This window comes from Lutra lutra, chromosome 2 (genome assembly GCF_902655055.1).
Source record: "Lutra lutra chromosome 2, mLutLut1.2, whole genome shotgun sequence".
Taxonomy (NCBI): Eukaryota; Metazoa; Chordata; class Mammalia; order Carnivora; family Mustelidae; genus Lutra; species Lutra lutra.
This window is the reverse complement of record NC_062279.1, coordinates 45,763,615-45,782,620: the sequence shown is the minus strand read 5'-3', so window position 1 is coordinate 45,782,620 and position 19,006 is coordinate 45,763,615. Positions and strand designations below refer to the sequence as shown.

General features: G+C 43.6%; 1 protein-coding gene across 1 annotated transcript in view; it reads right to left on the bottom strand.

Annotated features, from left to right (window-relative positions):
* The window catches only part of R3HCC1 (R3H domain and coiled-coil containing 1), a gene marked incomplete at its 5' end in the record, with an annotated part of 65,477 nt that overhangs the window by 20,934 nt on the left and 25,537 nt on the right, over positions 1 to 19,006 (bottom strand). The window lies entirely within an intron of this gene.

Below are 19,006 nucleotides of genomic sequence, written 5' to 3'. Positions count from 1 at the left end.
ATATGTGTATTTCCACAGTATATGTATAAACACATGCTATTTTTATAAGCAGAGAAAAGACACTTATTTTTCGATCTTCCCAACCATTCAAAGTAACACTAAGCAAAATTTTTTAAAACTTAACTGAGCAAACATTTTTAAAACGACCTTCCCTTAACTGCGAAATCCACAGACTTCCAGCTCTCCCCAATGTAGTCAGCTTGGGCAGGATCTCACTTACATGAGCTAAGGCAGCAGGAAAGCCTTTGGCTCAGCAGCCTCATTTACTGGGCTCCCACAACGGTTTTCGCACTTTCCATACGTTAGCCCGTGTCATCCCCACTGAAATACCGAGTAGTGGTTATCACTCCCACTTTACAGACATAAAACTGGGCCCCCAGCATTCAGTCCATGGCCCATCCCATTGCTCTGCTACAAGGAAGCAAAGAGGATTCAAATCCAGAGGAATGGTCTGAGTCTGTGCTCTGTCCCCTATTCTAGTAATTTCCCAACACCTTCTAGCTGTGGAACCTTCAGTTCAAACAAATGCCTGATGTGTTAGTTTGCCATGGCACAAAATACTTCAGACTGTGTGGCTTTAACACACTTTTGGTTTGTTCCCCCCTGCAGTTCCAGGAGCTGGAAGTCCACGATCAAGGTGCTAGCCGGGTTGGTTTTCCTCTGAGACCTCTCTCTTTGGCTTGCAATGTGGCCGGTCTCTGGCTTCTTCACCTGGTTGTCCCTCTGTACATGTGGGCCCCCGGTGTCTCTTTGTACGTCCAGATCTCATCTTAGAAGGACATCAGCCACACCGGATTAGGGCCTCCCCCAAGAGCCTCATTTTCATTTACTCACCACTTTAAAGGCCCTGCATCCAGATACAGTAACATTCTGGGGTCCTGCTGGTTAGGCCTTCAACACGGGAATTTTGAGTGAACACAATTCAGCCCATAACGTCTGGACTCTACGATGTGGGTGTGACCTGTCTGGGCTCAAGCTGGGCTGGGAGGCCTGGAGCCCAGCTCCGCCTATTCACTCCTTAATACCCATTTATGGGCTCAAGGAAGAATAATTAGGAAGTCACTCCTTTCTACGACTTTGGAAAAAGAAAATATTCAAAGAAACTCAGCAAAATGAAACTCTGCATGTGAGCCATTTCTGTGAAAATACAGACGGAGCCATCAGCTGACTGACTGTGAAGACCGCCATATTTCATCTAGTATGTTCCTCATTGTCCCTCTGTTCTGGCCAGAAAAAATGGATTATTTTTTTCCTTACCCAGTTCACAAACTGCTCTCTGCACCCCAAGAGGTACTAAACTTTGTCCTTATATATGTATATTCAAAGATGAAATAGTGAGCATTTTGATTTCATAATCAGCATATTGGATACCTGGGGAGTGGCTCATTTATAAGTATCTTCCTCCCCTAGACAACAAAATTATTTTTGTTAACACTCACATACTAATCGGTAATAATCATTATTGTCTTGATTCCTTCGTTAGCTTAGCAACAATTCCCATTTAAAAAAGGATAAACTTCAATTTAAGGATATTCAAATCTGGTAAAATATATCGTGCATGAATAAAATTTGCAATTACCAAACAAAAATACACCAAACACTTTGTATTCTTTCAGTGTTTTAAATTCTAGACACAAGTAAAACTCCAAGTGGTCATAATTAAAATGACATAATTACCGCAACTCATGCTCTTTCTTTTGTATTTACAATTGCTATACTATCCTGGTTGATTTTGAATCTACTGTTTAAACACAGGAATTTGGGGCGCCTGGGTGGCTCAGTGGGTTAAAGCCTCTGCCTTCGGCTCAGGTCATGATCCCAGCATCCTGGGATCGAGCCCCAAGTCGGGCTCTCTGCTCAGCGGGGAGCCTGCTTCTCCCCTCTCTCTCTCTGCCTGCCTCTCTGCCTACTTGTGATCTCTGTCTAATAAATAAATAAAATCTTAAAAAAAAATAAATAAACACAGGAATTTGTATTATCATAATGATTGAGGACATGAACTATACCTAAAATGAGTTTTAAAGATTCTAAGCTATTAAAAACTTACTTTTTAAAAAAAGATTTATTTATTGTAGTGAGTGCTTGTGTCTGTGTGGCCACGGGGGCCTGGGCGGGGGCAGAGGCGGGGGCGGGGGAGAGGTGCAGGAGGCTGGGGCTGAGGGAGAGGGAGAGAGAGAATCCTTGCTGAGCACTGAGGTCACTCTCAGGACCCTGAGATCATGACCTGAGTGGAAGAGTCAGTCGCTCACCTGACTGGGCCACCCAGACACCCCAAGAACTTACTTTCAAAACAAATGTGTAGCAGCTCACTATATCACTGTGAACTCCCTGAATTAGCTTCCAAGTATAAGGTTTACTGAAGATAATAATAAATATGTTCCCTTTGAAGCTTACATAACCACAGTCATTATTCTGAACTGAGACCAATAAATTATTTTTGCAGAAAAGTATTTATTACCCACTAGAACTGCCAGCACATGGTGATAATAAAAACAGACTGAGTTTTATTGTTTCCATCCTATCCGTTGAAAATGCATCCCCTTGGGCCCACACCTGGAGTCAAAGGCTCCCTCTGCTGGTGGAATCGGGGTAGAGGTCAAGTTGGAGTAGAAGTCAGGAGTTCACCAGAAGGCAAAGGGTAGGGGCACTCTGGATGGCTCAAGTGGTTAGGCGTCTGCCTTCCGCTCAGGTTGTGATGCCAGGGTCCGGGAATGGAGCCCCGCATCGGGCCTCCTGCTCAGCGGGAAGCCTGCTTCTCTCTCTCTCTCTGCCTCAAATAAGAAAGACATGAAAGGGCAGAATCAATAGAACTTGCTGGTTCTCTTTCGGTTTTCAAGACAGTACAGGTTTCCGGATTCCTCCTTCCCGTTACTCTTCTGGGCTCCACTTCTCCTAGTCTCTGGAAGCTAGAATGCCTCAGGGCTCTGTCTGGGACCAAGCCTCAAGTTTATTCCTCCCTTGGTTTCCACGTCTCAGCAAGTGGAGCAGCAGCTACCCTCTTATTCAAGGCCAGTCATCTCTTTTCCTCCCTTTCCTTCCCACCTGACCCCAAGCCCTTGGGAACCTGCAGGGACTGTCTCCCACGTACCTCTGCAAACTGGCCTTTCTGACACCCACCTTCTATCCGTATTGTGTCCCTCCAAATTCCATGTCGAAGTCCTAGCCCTTGAAACCTCAGTATGTGACTGCATTTGGAGCTGGGGCTTTTTTTCTTTTTTAAGATTTTATTTATTTGACAGAGAGAGAGAGAGAGACACAGCAAGAGAGGGAACACAAGCAGGGAGAGTGGGAGAGGGAGAAGCAGGCTTCCCGCTGAGGAGGGAGCCCGATGCAATGTGGGGCTCGATCCCAGGACCCCGGGATCATGACCCAAGCGGAAGGCAGAAGCCTAACCGCCTGAGCCACCCAGGTGCCCCATGGAGCTATGGTTTTTAAAGGTGTGCTTCAGTTAAAATCTGTAGGGTTGGCCCTAATTGAACATGCTGGTGCCCTTAGAAGAGGACATTTGGACACAGACACTTCACTAAGTTAAGGAAATTTCCTGCTAGTCTCTAGTTTATTCACTTTATTAAATCATAGATGAGTGTGAAATTTTATCACATGCCTCTTCTGTGGCTATTGAAGACGTGGTGCGATCTACTTTAATCTGTCCATGTGGGTAGGGCTATCAGGAGCCCATATGGTAGCTTTGCGTGTCTTCCTTCAGGTAGACACAGCCCCATGCCAGGGCCCACAGCTTAGCAGCAAAGCTGGAACTGAATTTCAGCCCCCTTCAGCCCACACAGAGGCTATACCCTATGAGGAGTCTGGCTCCAGGCCAAAGCCTATGTGTGATGCTTCAGGCCTGACGGCTGGCAAGTGTGAAGGCTTTGCCTGGCAGCCCTCAGGGGTGGGAGTGGGGAAGCTGCCTTCCTAAGAGACTTTGACCCCCAGCCTGTACATTGCCACCTGGAGGCAGCCACCATTGAGGACTCAGCTCCCTCGGCCTAGCCCAGCCATGCTCTCACATACACCGGCAGTACCTACATTCCTCGCCCAGGAGTTTTCGCTGGGGGAGCAGTAGGGTGAGCTCAGACACTGGCAGATGCCTCTGCCTCTAGCCCTTCCCCCTACTCTCCCGCCGGTTTCCAGCCCCATCAAACAGTGAGGGCTTTTTGTTGGTCGCTCCCTGAGCCATGAGGCAATTGCCTTCCCTACTTCACTGATTCAGCTAACCTTCACTTGCTGCTGTTCCGTGGAGGGAAAACAGGGCTCCGGGGAAGCCAACATCCATTCCTGTCGCCTCCTGCTTACACTACGTAAATAAAGGCCTGCCCGTGACTTCTGGTTTGGCTCCTAGTCTTACTGGATACTTGTTCCGTGGGCAGCTTGGGACAACGTACCCGACCGTATCGGTGGCTTGGTGGCAAACGATATTAGATTTTCTGATATTCAATCACTCTTGAAAAATGACGATAAAGCAAAGTTGGTAATGCAGGAAATTTTTTAGAAGATATTTTGCTAGTAGGTTCGCTGAGATTTTTAGTGGCTCATTGATTTTCAGTCTTTTTCTCTTCATTTTTCAATACTAGCACATACAAATACAAATTGTCCCCTAAGTATCTCTTTAGCCCCATTACATGCATCTTAGTATGCTGAGAGGAGAGCATGGACAAAGATACTGATGTGGGAGCATTTCTGGCAGGTTCAGGGTCAGTGAGGGAGGCCGATGTGGCTACCCATTTTCTACTTTCTTTTTTATTTTTTTAAGATTTTATTTATTTATTTGAGAGAAAGACAGCAAGAGCAGGAACACAAGCAGGGAAGTGGGAGAGGGAGAAGCAGGCTTCCCGCGGAGCAGGGAACCCGATTCGGGGTGCAATCTTAGGACCCTGGGATCATGACCCGAGCCAAAGGCAGAGGCCTAACGACTGAGCCACCCAGGTGCCCTCATTTTCTACTTTCTAATATAATTTATTCTCTGAGACAGGGGTTATTCAGGAATATTTCATAATGGCCAAATGTCTTCTTTAAATTAACCCATTTCTTTTGCCTTGTTGCAGCAGACAGAGCATTTTAGATTTTATTTATTTATTTAAGATTTTATTTATTTATTTGACAGAGAGAAATCACAAGTAGGCAGAGAGGCAGGCAGAGAGAGAGAGGAGGAAGCAGGCTCCCGGCCAAGCAGAGAACCTGATGTGGGATTCGATCCCAGGACCCTGAGATCATCACCCGAGCCGAAGGCAGAGGCTTAACCCACTGAGCCACCCAGGCACCCGGCTTCTTGTTTTTTTGCTGTGTCTGCTCAAACTAGCATGGTCTGATTCAGAGTTATGGCCTCAGTATGTGCCGCCAGTATTTCCGTCAGTACGCAGAAGACAGAGGCTTCATTACGTTGGATTAAGTGAACCTCCTTGAGTGCATCATCCAAGACACCTACCTTAATGCCACCCCATTGCACATAAAATAAAAATATTCCCACTAACAAAAGAATTAACCCATTTCTGTATATATCTAACTTAATTGTATCGTGATCAGAGAATATGAATATGATTCTGATCTTTTGGTTTTTTTTGTGACTTGTTTTGTGTCCTAGTAGACAACCAGCTTTTGTAAATATTCTGTGTATACGTAAAAAAGGAATTGCCTCAGAGTTCCTGGCTGGCTCTGTCAGAGGCGTGCGGGACTCTTGATCTCAAGGTCATGAGTTCAAGCCCTACCACTGGGTGTAGAGATTACTTAAATAAATAAAACTTTTTAAAAAATGAAGTTTCTTTTTTTAAAATGTTATTTATTTATTTGAGAGAGAGACTATGAGCAAGGAGGAGGGGCAGAGGGAAAGGAAGCCGGCTCCCCGCTGATCAGGAGCCAGACACAGGGCTGGGATCCCAGGACCGTGGGATCATGACCTGAGCTGAAGGCAGCTGCTTAACGGACTGAGTCAAGCAGACGCCCCAAAAATGCATAGTTTCTGATCATTGTATACAGAGTTGAAGATATTGCCACTGGATCAAGCATGCTGTGTGCTTCAAATCTTACAGAGCCTCTTAATTTTTGGTCTACTGGATATCCGAGTTGATCTCACTCTGTTAGAATACATGTGTGAAAATTTACCACCATAGTTGTAATTTGGCAATTTTTTTTTTAATTTCAGCTTTAATTTACATGCTCTGAAACTATATTATTGGGTACATAAAAACGTAGAAAAGGTAGATCTTCCTGGTAAATTGTTCTTATTATTTAACTATGACCATCTTTAACCCTAATAGGTTTTTGCCCTAAAGTCTATTTTGTTTGGTATTAAAATAGATGCACCACTTCTCTATCTTTTTTTTTTTTTTCAAAGATTTTATTTATTTATTTGACAGAGAGAGATCACAAGCAGGCAGAGAGACAGGAGGAAGCAGGCTCCCTGCTGAGCAGAGAGCCCGATGCGGGACTCGATCCCAGGACCCTGAGATCATGACCTGAGCCGAAGGCAGCGGCTTAACCCACTGAGCCACCCAGGGGCCCCACTTCTCTATCTTTTAATATAAAAATGTGTGTGTCATTTTTTAAGTCTATCTCTTGCAAACAGTTCATAAGTAGCTTTTATTATTGTAAAAAATCGGACAGTTTCTTTTATGTGGCAGGTTCAATTCATTTACATCTATGATTACTATGTCTTTTTTTTTACCATCTAATTTTGTACTTTTTAAACAGATTTTATTATTTATTTATTCATTTGTTTGTCAGAGAGAGAGAGAGCACAAGCAGGGGAATGGTAGGCAGAGGGAGAAGCAGACTCCCTGATCCCAGAACGCTGGGATCATGACCTGAGCCAAACAAAGGCAGACACTGAACGGACTGAGCCACCCTGGTATCCCTGTACTTTCTATTAACCAGGATTTCTGTGCTTCTGTTTTTATTTTTTCCTATCTTCCACTGGGTTTGCCCTATTGCCCTTTTTATATTCTAATGGCTTAAAACTTATTCATACAGGGCACCAGGCTGACGCAATGACTTGTCACTCTTGATCTCGGTGCTGTGAGTTCAAGTCCCACATTGGGTGTAGAGATTACAAAATTGTTAAAAAAAAAAAAAGTTACTCATTCAATAACTGTTCTTTTAGTAGTTTTAAAAAATGGGAGTTGCAACGGGCACATAGAAACATGTATTCTCCAAGTTTATTCATCTTCAAGATTACCTTGGTTACTCTTGAAACTTTGCATTTCTGGTTTTTAATTTTCACATGCATGCACATATGTACACACACACACACACACACACACACACACATACACACACCCTGTTGAGATTTTGATTGAGTTTTCACTGAACTTAGAATGGACAGGCACTTTTATGCTATTAAATCTTCTAATCAAAGAACGTGCATATTTTTTCATTTACTTAAGGGCTTTAAATTTTTTCTCTACTTTATAGTTTTCAGTGTAAAACAGTGGTTCTTAACTAGAAATAATTTTGTGCCTTTTTTTAAATAGCAGCCCAAGCTGACTAATTTACCTCCAAAACAAATACTTATCCATTCTAAAGTGTCAACAACTGTGCCAAGGCTGAGAAACTCTGGTGAAGTGGTATTCAACTTATTTGATTAGATTTTTTAGATTAGATTTTTTTAAAAGACTTTTTTAGATTTTTTATTAGATTTCTTTCCCAGAAATTTGGCATTTCAGGGGCTATTGTAGATAATATCTTCAAATTTTTTTATGTTTGTTGCTAATACATAAAAATATAATCGACTTTTCAAATACTGAGCTTGTGTCCGCTAAAATTAACCTTTCTTTCAGGTAGTTTATCTATAGATTCTTTGGATTTGCTATATACAAAATTGTATATCACCTGTGAATAAAGACAGCTTTATTTCAAATTTTTCCAGTCCTTATACTTTTTCTTTTCCTTGCCCTAATAAACTGGCTAGAACTTCCAGTGCTATGTTGAATAAGTATAATACCCACAGGAGAGCTTTCAATATTTCACCACTATATATGATATTCTTGGTAGGTCTATAGTTGACAATTATCAGATTTTTATTTTATTTTTAAATTTTTTTTAAAGATTTTATTTATTTATTTGACAGAGATCACAAGGAGGCAGAGAGAGGGAGGAAGGGAAGCAGGCTCCCTGCCGAGCAGAGAGCCCGACGCAGGGCTCGATCCCAGGACCCTAAAATCATGACCTGAGCCGAAGGCAGAGGCTTATAATCCACCGAGCCACCCAGGCACCCCTTTATATTTTTAAATATATTATTTATTCATTTGACAGAGATCACAAGTAGGCAGAGAGGCAGGCAGAGAGAGAGGAGGAAGCAGGCTCCCAGAAGAGCAGAGCGCCCCATGCGGGGCTGTATCCCAGAGGCTTTAACCCACTGAGCCATCCAGGCGCCCCAATTATCAGATTTTTAAAAATTGTCCTCTATTTGGGGCGCCTGGGTGGCTCAGTGGGTTGAAGCCTCTGCCTTCGGTTTGGTTCATGGTCCTAGGGTTCTGGGATCGAGCCCCTCATCAGTCTCTCTGCTCGGCAGGGAGCCTGCTTCCTCCTCTTTCTCTGCCTGCCTCTCTGCCTACTTGTGATCTCTGTCTGTCAAATAGATAAAGTCTTTTAAAAAAATTATCCTCTATTCTTGCCTTGCTAAAGAGTCCCCCCACTTTAATCATGAATAGGTACTGAGTTTTATCAAGTGCCTTTCCTAATTTGTCAAGATAATTGCTTTTTCCTTCTTGTTTCTTCCTTTCATGTGATGAACTGATTGATTTCTTTTTTTAAAGATTTTATTTGACAGATAGAGATCACAAATAGGCAAAGAAACAGGCAGAGAGTGGGGAAAGCAGGCTCCCTGCTGAGCAGAGAGCCCGATGTGGGGCTCCATCCCAGGACCCTGAGATCATGACCTGAGCTGAAGGCAGATGCTCAACCAACTGAGCCACCCAGGGATCCCTGACTGATTTTCAACTATTAAACTTCCCTTGTATTCTTGGAATAAACTGCCCTTCATGTTGATGCATTACTTTTCTTTTTTGTAATATACTTTGTCAGACTTGTGTGACTAGAAGGTGTTGACCTCATAAATGAGTTGGCAAGTATTCCCTAAGTTCTTATTGCTCAATAAGAGTTTGTGCAAAACTATTATTTCTTCTTTAAATGCTTGGGGGAAAATGAAACTGTTTTGGCCTGGAGTTTTCTTTGTGAGCTTTTTAACAATGGATTCAGTCTCTAGCTATCAAACTGTTCAGCTTTTCTCTCTCTTGTTCTGTCAGTTTGGTAAGCTGTGTTTTAAAAGTGTAGTTACTCCTAACATCTGTAGCATAACTGTATGATCTGTAATGATGCTCTTTAACAGCACTCCTACCAGTCTTAAAGGTTGACTTGCTTTAAGCTAGCACATTCCTTACTTACTGACATAAGGCCCTTGATAGGTAACAGAACTAATTTACTTTCTTTGAGATCTGCAGACCACTAGCCTTGAGGAATGAAGGACCAAATTTTCCCAGGCTACAGGGACCAGGAAGTCTGAAAATGTCTCGGCTTTCTGACTAGCCCCCAAATTTCTTAGCAACATATTTTTCTTTTTTTTAGGTCACACAAATGATTTTACTGACCTGGCTTTGTGCATCTGTAGACCTTGCCCTCCTCTGCAGAAAAAACAGAGTATTCCTGCACATCATGAACCAAGAACCAGACCCCTTCACTGCACAACCTCGAAGCACTGAGATAACATTTGTAGCTGACATCAGCGAGTCTGCTCAAAATGAAGAAATGTTGCAGGCCACTGCACTCCCTTTGCTGATTAACTACCCAAAACCCCTTAAAAAAAAAATGAGCCATGAGCCAGGCAGAAACCTCAGAGTTGGCTTTTGATCAAGAGTCTATCTTCTCCCTGGGCTGCTGGCCTTCTGAATAAAGCTCAAATTTTTTTCCAATCAAAAACTCATCAAGGTACCTGGGTGGTTCAGCCAGTTAAGTGTCTGCCTTTAGTTCAGGTCATGATCCCAGGGTCCTGGGATCAAGCCCCACATCAAGCCCCACATCGGGCTCCTTGCTCAGAGGAGAACCTGCTTCTCCCTCTCCCTCTGCCTACTTGCGCTCTCTCTGTCAAATAAATAAAATCTTTAAAACAAAAAAACAGGGGCGCCTGGGTGGCTCAGTGGGTTGAGCCGCTGCCTTCGGCTCAGGTCATGATCCCAGTCCTGGGTTCGAGCCCCACGTCGGGCTTTCTGCTCAGCGGGGAGCCTGCTTCCTCCTCTCTCTCTGCCTGCCTCTCTGCCTACTTGTGATTTCTCTCTGTCAAATAAATAAATAAAATCTTAAAAAAAAAAAAAGAAAATACTTTAAAAAAAAAAAAAAACAAAAAAAACAAAAAAACAAAAACAATTCATCTCTCAAGTAATGGCCTTTCAAGTGACAGGCAGCCAAATCTGGATTCAGTAACATGTTGTTTTCTTTTCTTCATCAGTCTTGCTAAAGATTTCTCAATATTATTCATCTTGTCAAAGAACTAGATTTGGGGTTTGATAAATTTCTTTGCCATACATTTGTTTTCTATTTCATTAATACCTGCTATGTTTATTTTCTCCCTCTAGATTTTTAGGTGTTTTTTTTTTTTAAAGATTTTATTTATTTATTTGACAGAGATCACAAGTAGGCAGAGAGGCAGGCAGAGGGAGGGGGAAAAGCAGGCTCCCCACCGAGCAGAGAACCCCATGCAGGGCTCTATCCCAGGACCCTGAGATCATGATCTGAGCAGAAGGCAGAGGTTTAACCCACTGAGCCACCCAGGCGCCCCTTGATTTGTTATTTTTGTCTAGATTCTTGAGATGGAAGCTCAGACCACTGATTTTCCATTTTTCCTTTGTTTCTGGTATATGCATTTAAGGCTAAGCACTCCTGTGCTGGTACCCCACAACTTTTAATATATTGTATTGTTCATAATACTTGTACCAACTCTGTGATGTCTACAGGATCTAGATCTAGGTATGAACTATTTTTTACTTAATCTGGAATCCATTTCCTGAATTCCTTTCTCTCATCAGTTCTGGAAAACACTGATTTTTTTTTTTTAATTTTATTTATTTGACAGAGAGAGAGATCACAAGTAGGAAGAGAGGCAGGTGGGGGGGGCGGGGGCGGGGAGCAGGCTCCTTGCTGAGCAGTGAGCCTGATGCAGACCTGGATCCCAGGACTGTGAGATCATGACCCGAGCTGAAGGCAGGTCTTAACCCACTGAGCCACCCAGGAGCCCAACACTCACGGATTTCTCTTTGAATGTTGTTGCTCTTCCATCTGTAAACTCTCCTTCTGGACATTGACTTAGATATATGATAGACCTTTTCACTGTGGTCTCTAGACCACCTAGCAGAAAGTCTAGAGAACACTGGAAAGCTAGGATTTCCCTCATCTTTTCCTCATTCAATTCTGCATTTGGGTAATTTTCTCAGTTCCTTGTATAGCTCACTTATTCTTTTCTAAGGTATATCAGATGTGCTCTTTTAACCCATGCATTGAGATTTGGTGAATAAACAAACATATACTTTTTTTAGAATTTGATTTCCTTTTTTAAAAATCTGCCTAGTCATTTTCACAATGTATTACTTTTGTTTTGATTCCTTCTTATGCTTTTAAATTATTTAGTATATTTTCACTTTTATAGTCATAAGCTGTGAATCACTTTAGTTAAAGTTCTGTGGTCTAACCCAGAAGCTACTCTCTGGGCTAGCTTTCTCTCATAGTGGATTGTTTTCTTGTATATTTTACAATTTGGAACCATGAGCCCACCTTCAGCAGTTCTATCTGCAGATTTTATACAGCTTTAAGAGTTGTCTTACCTTTGTCCCTTCCAGATAGTCACGGTGGCAATAATCTTGGACCATATTTTTTAATTGTGATATACACACAGAGGACCACTTTTTCTTTCTCATCTTGGCAGTTGTAATATCACATGAAAAATGAAAAATTTAAACCCCAAACCGGTGAGAGTAGACCTGTGAGTCTAATTTCTCAGATGCTACTTTTTTTCCATCCAAGTCCAAGCTGAGATGGACAGGCTTCCTTGTCATCTCCTTGTGGCAAAGGATAGCTTTTCTTCCTACCTCCCCCTTGAGGCAGGGTGCTATACTTTAAGGATCACAGTTTAATAGAGGACTCTTGTTCCCAGCCCCTGCTTGCACAGACTTTTGGGCTCATCTTTATCTCTGGGTGAGTGTGACACTCTGTGCCCTATGTTTTCAACACACCCCATCTGAATGCAGCCACAGTGAGAGCTCATCTAGTTTTAAGTTCTCTTTCTGTTCTTATCCCTTAAGGATTTTTTTCTTGTGACCTCAGTTATGCACCATTTCCCCCCCTCATCTTGAAATATTTTAAAACCACAGAAAAATCTCACGAAGAACTAGACACCCACACATTTACTTTTTAAATTTTTGTTAAACCATTTGAGAGTTAGTCACAGATACGACACTTCACCTCTAAATACTGCTGCATACATCTATGTAATCAAGATACAATTATCATATTCAAAAAATTTAACAATGGTATAGTACTTTAATATATGGTCCAATTTCCCCATTTGTCCCAATAATGTCTTTTAAGACAGTCTTTTTTTCTAATCCAGTTAAAGGCCACACACGTCATTTACATGTCTTATGTCTTTCGTGTCTTTTAATCTAAGATAGTGTACCTGCCTGTTGTCTTTCATGACATTGACATTTTAAAAGTCTAGACCACTTGTTTTGCAGAGTAACTCTGAATTTGGATTTGTCTGCATATTTTAGTTTCAGAGTAAGCTTTTTTTTTTTGGCCAAGAATTGTACATAGCTAATATTGTGTCTTTCTCTATCCATCTTATCAGGAGGAACATGATCCCTTTTTCTACATTTGTAGTAATGCTAAGTTTGATTATCTGATTGGTATCTACCTGGTTTATCCATTAAAAAGACACTTTCCGGGGCACCTGGGTGGCTCAGTGGGTTAAGCCTCTGCCTTCAGCTCAGGTCATGATCTCAGGGTCCTAGGATCGAGCCCCGCATCGGGCTCTCTGCTCAGCAGGGAGCCTGCTTCCTCCTCTCTCTGCCTGCCTCTCTGCCTGCTTGTGATCTCTGTCAACTAAATAAATAAAATCTTTATAAAAAATAATAAAAAGACACTTTCTCTCATTCGTTATTAATAAGCTAAGGAGTGGTACTTTCAGACTGTGTGAATGTCCTATTTTGCTCAATAGTGTCTAAATTAGCTATTATTGCCTGAATTAGTTTTGGTGTGATGGTTGTAAAATGGTAATTTTTTTTTTTTCTTAAGATTTTATTTATTATTTGACAGAGATCACAAGTAGGCACAGAGGCAGGCAGAGAGGAGGAAGCAGGCTCCCTGCCAAGCAGAGAGCCTGATGCGGGGCTCAATCCCCAGACCTTGTGATCATGACCTGAGCAGAAGGCAGAGGCTTTAACCCATTGAGCCACCCAAGCGCCCCAAAAAGGTAATTGTTTTAATTCTATTATTCTTTTGATGTTTGTTAGTTCTTCTCTAAGGAGAGTTTTCCTTTTTCCCTCCCCCAGCACCTCCCCACCCCAACTCAGTCATTATCATCTTTGAAGTTAGTATAAAAATAAACCCATTAATCTTTAAATATGGTGTGTTAGGGATGCCTGGGTGGCTCCGTCAGTTCAGTGACTGCCTTTGGCTCGGTCATGTTCCTGGGGTCCTGGGACTGAGTCCCTCATTGGGTTCCTTGCTCAGCGGGGAGCCTGCTTCTCCCTCTGCCTGCCTCTCCCCTTGTGTTCTCTCCCCCTCTGACAAATAAATAAATAAAATCTTTAAAAAAATATATGGTGTGGGCGCCTGGGTGGCTCAGTGGGTTAAAGCCTCTGCCTTTGGCTCAGGTCATGATCCCAGGGTCCTGGGATCGAGCCCCGCATCGGGCTCTCTGCTCAGCAGGGAGCCTGCTTCCTCCTCTCTCTCTGCCTGCCTCTCTGCCTACTTGTGATCTCCGTCTGTCAAATAAATAAATAAAGTCTTTAAAAAAAAAAAGGTGTGTTAAAAACGATTTCTCACATTATTCATTTTCTCTGAGTATTCTTGCATTCCTTCAAGCGGCCTCCTGTGTCCTTTTGACACGTTTCCGCTGGTTTTTGAACACTTCCTTTCTGACTAGCAAGACATTCTAGGTTCACCTTAAATTTTCCCTGACCCTGACCTCAGACTCATTTATCCAAGGAATCCTCATTCCTTTCACTGGGAAATGATATTAAGATCAGAATTTCCATGTGCTCATTGTTCCTGGGATCCCACTGTGCCTAGGCCCCTGATGATTAATTTTATGTATCAACTTGACTGGGTCACAGGATCCCCCGATATCTGATTACACATTATTTCTGGCTGTGTCTGCCAAAGTGTTTCTTAACGCTTCATTAAGTGAATATTTGAATCAGTGGACTAAGTTAAGTAGGTTGCCCTTTCCAATGTTGATGGGTATCATCCAATCCACTGAAAGCCTGCACAGAACAAAGTGGTATAGAACTTTTGTTGTTGAGAAGTGGAACATAGGGGTGCCTGGGTGGCTCAGCAGGTTAAAGCCTCTGCCTTTGGCTCGGGTCATGGTCCCAGAGTCCTGGGATCGAGCCCCACATCGGGCTCTCTGCTCAGCAGGGAACCTACTTGCCTCCTTCTCTCTCTGCCTGCTTCTCTGCCTCCTTGTGATCTCTGTCAAACGAATAAATAAAATCTTAAAAAAAAAAAAAGTGAAATAGAACAAAAAAGTGGAATTTGCTCTCAGCTTGCGGACTCCTGGCACATCAATCTTTTCTTGACCTCGGTGCTCCTGTTCTCAGGCTTTCAGATCCAGACGGACAACTACATCACTGGCTCTCTGACCCTCACGTCTTCCAGCATCTCTGGCTTACACATGCCAATCTTGGGACATTATGTGAGCCAGTACTTTACAATAAACCTAGGGAGAGAGAGATAGAAATCTCCTACTGATTCTGTTTTTCTGGAGAACAATGACTAATACAAGGTCCTTACAATGGACAGAGCTAAGAGTTTCTTGATTTTGTCAAAATGGGTCTATACGGATTTCTTAATTCCAGGCCAGCACCAGCAAACCAACAAATTCTCGCCCTTTTCCTCCCATCCCTTATTTATATGCACTTTCTTTTACAGTGAGAATCCTGGTTTGTTGTTGTTGTTGTTGTTGTTTTTGGACAGAGAGAGACACAGCATGAGAGGGAACACAAGTAGGAGGAGCTGCAGAGAGAGGGAGAGAAGCAGGCTTCCCGCCAAGCAGGGAGCCCAATGCAGGGCTCGATCCCAGGACCCTGAGATCACAACCTGAGCCCAAGGCAGACGCTTAATGACTGAGCCACCCAGGTGCCCCAGAATCCTGTTTTCCAACAATATCTAAATATTTTTTATTTACCCATTCCTGTAACCAGATATACAGTTAAATTTGTACTTATTTACTGAGTACTTCTAAGCATTTTTGTGTTAAGAAACATGTAGGGCCAATTCTACCTACTCTGTTGCTGGCAACGTTGAGACTCTGTGTGGGTGAATAATGCTGAGGCGCAGAGCTGACACTATTTGCTCACTCACTGAGGGGGAGCGCGTCTTCACTGCAGTCTCCAGCCAAGCGTCTGTAGGGTATTATTTAGCCACGATCCATCAACAGACTGGGAGGTTTTGTCTTTTTCAATTTTCAATTCCTCAGGCATCATGAGGGAGGAAAAAATGGTACCATGGGCCTCAGGCTTGTTTTAAAGATCTCCCGTAACAAGTTACGACAGCAGTCTTAACATGTCAATCAAATCATATCATCTGCTCCCCTACATGAAATCCTTTAGAGGCACCCCAGTGCATTCCAGTAACTTACTGCCAGGCTCTAAGTATTCTGGCTTTCTGCAATGGGGCCTGGACTAGGGTGAGACAAGCCAGGCACGACCAGACGTGGGAGAGAGCCTACCTTCATAAGCCTTGCGCCCTGGGTGCTTGAATTGCGTCCCCATAGTTAAGGCTCTAGCTTCCAGACCACCACCCTCCTTCCTGTCCATTACCTCCCAGCCACACCAACCTCCTGTTTCTCCATGACAAGTTCTTTCTTGATGCAAGAGCTTTGCAATGGCTATTCCTTCTGCCTGAGATGCTCTTCCCTTGGGCTGCTCCGTCTTGTCTGTGTTTAAGAACTACAGTCACACGAGAGCGTTCACTGTGGTGATTTTTATATGGACCCCATTGGAAGTGGCTGCCTCTAAGAGCCTGTCTAAGACCACAGAGGTCCTACGGATTCTGGGTGGCTCTCCGTGACTGTGCCACAGATGGGCTGTGTGACTCTACCCTGGGACTCAAACACTGGGGCCCTGCATCCAGTCTCCCAGGTGAAACATGCAAACCACTTCCTCTAAAGGCTTCCCAGTGACCTGCGGTGTGAGCCCTCAGCAATGCTAGGACCCACAGACCCGTCTCTTTGTATTTCCCTACATTTCCTCTATTCTTCCCCCCACAAATATGATTCCCTCTCTGCTCCAGAACCCTAGTAGTGTCTCCTAAATGGACTCACACTTTACGAGAACAAAAGTCAAGATGGTCAGTGATCACGGAGTATCTTCTGCTCAGGCTTTTTAAGACAAATCTCTCAGAGGCAAAGGAGCACAAAAGGGCCTTGTTCACTGCACTGTATGAAAAAGATCGAAAACAGTTGATGTCTCTGGCAAACACCGGGAAGTGAGGGTGGCTGAAGCCGCAAGCCAGCTGGGCTGCAAGTCTTAACACCAGCAGAGCCTCGGGGATCTCAGTCCCTGTCGCTAAAAGGGAAGAAAAGGGCCCTAGAAAAGGAGATCGAAGCCACCTAATCACACAACACCTGGGATGGAGGGAGAGCTTCCCATTTATGCATTCATACAGAATAAAACTATATTTGACCACTTTTTCTAGGAGTATGGTTTACTCTGGAAGGTGAAGGACAAAAGACGTTGTCTTGGGAGGGGCTCCTGGGCCAATCTAACGACCAGGCAATGGGGCCAGCAACATCCCCACATCCACAGGGCTCTCCACTGCCAAGAAGAAAGCTGGTTCTTAACCCAATGCCCTGTGGCAGGGGTGGAAGCAAAGACAAAGTCACCATCCAAGGATGAGCGAGCTCAGAGAGAGAAAAAGCAACCCACAAAAGAAGAACTTGGCAAACTCAAACGCTCAAACGCCTGCAAACAACAAATGGTAAGAAAAGACACAACCAAATGCAAAAGGTCAGCCCTTGTAGATTCTGATTCAAACTAATGGTGAAAAAGGACACGTTTGGTAAAGCCAAGGAAGAAGGAATACAGATTGGATACTAGATGGTATGAGGGGTTTCGGTTCTTATGTTTCAGGGGGTGTTTATGGTTGCTGTTAAAAAGAAAACCACAGGCCCAAAATAGCATTGCTTGGCTTATAAGGCCCCAGGTCAGTAAACCCAGATTTAATACCCACCCCAACTGTGGCCTCAAACCATGCCCCTCCCAGGAATATAAACTTCACCAGGTTTATGGTTTACGGGCGGGATTTCCTGGCCAATACTTCCCTCCTGTTTCCCTTGGGAGGGCAACCCTGCCTAAACCGCACATTCCTTCCTAACAAATTCTTCTCTTCTTTTTTAATGCTCTCCCTCTGCCTTTAAAAGCCTTTCTTTTGTTTAGCTCAGCACAGCTCTACTTGCTAGATGGGATGCTGCTCGATTCATGAACTATTGAATTGTTGAAGGCACATTAATCTTCAAATGTACTTGGATGAATTTTGTTTTTTTAACAGATTTGGTAGCAGTTGTCAGGATCCAAACTATACTTCTGATGGCATTCGGGGACAATGAGGAACAGATGTGGCATCTTGAGAGCTCTTCTGGAGTTCACGGTTCCAGGGCCCTTGGAGAGTTCTGCAGACATCATCGCTTTCCAGTCTGGGGTTAACAGTTCATGTACACGGACAAGAACCTCTAACCGAGAGCCAGTCCATTGACAAATATTTGAGACAAGCAGAGTAGGACATTCCTCCAGGAACTCCCAACTGTCTTTTTAAAAAAGATTTTACTGGGGCGCCTGGGTGGCTCAGTGGGTTAAGCCGCTGCCTTCGGCTCAGGTCATGATCCCAGAGTCCTGGGATCGAGTCCCGCATTGGGCTCGCTGCTCAGCAGGAAGCCTGCTTCCCTTCCTCTCTCTCTGCCTGCCTCTCTGCCTACTTGTGATCTCTCTCTGTCAAATAAATAAATAAAATCTTAAAAAAAATAATAAATAAATAAAAAAGATTTTACTTATTATCAGGGCACCTGAGTGACTCAGTCGTTAAGTGTCTGTCTTCGGCTCAGGTCACGATCCCGGGGTCCTGGGGTTGAGCCCTGGATCGGGCTCCCTGCTCAGTAGGGAAGGTCTGCTTTTCCTTCTCCCACTCCCCCTGCTGTGTTCTCTCTCTGTGTCAAATAAATAAATAAAATCTAAAAAAAAAAAAGAAAAAAGATTTTATTTATTATTTATCTGAGAGAGTGCACAAGAGAGAGGACGACAGACAGAAGCAGATTCCCTGCAGAGCAGGGAGCCCAATGTGGGACTCAAACCCCAGACCCCAGGATCATGACCCCAGCCAGAGGCAGACAATTAACGGGCTGAGCCACCCAGGTGACAACCCCCCACCCCCCTACCCCCACCCCCGGCTGAACTGTCCTAATGTTAATGCTTTGATAGAAGCAAAAAACATTAGCTAGGATCCTGTAAGTCTTCTTTAACAAACGAAAATCCTTATGGAGGAGCACCGGCTGGCTCTGTCAGTTGTCTTGACTCCTTTTTCTTTTTTTCCATTATGTTCAGTTAGCCGACACACAGTACATAGTAAGTTTTTGTTGTGTGATTGCAGTTCAACTTTTGATTTTAGCTCAGGTCATGATCTCAGGGTTGTGGGATGAGCCCTGAGTCCTGCCCTGGGCTCCGTGCTCAGTGGGAAGTCTGCCTGAGATTCTCCCTCACCCTCTGCCCCTCCCCTAACTTGTGTGTGTGTGTGTGCACGCTCACATGCGCGCACA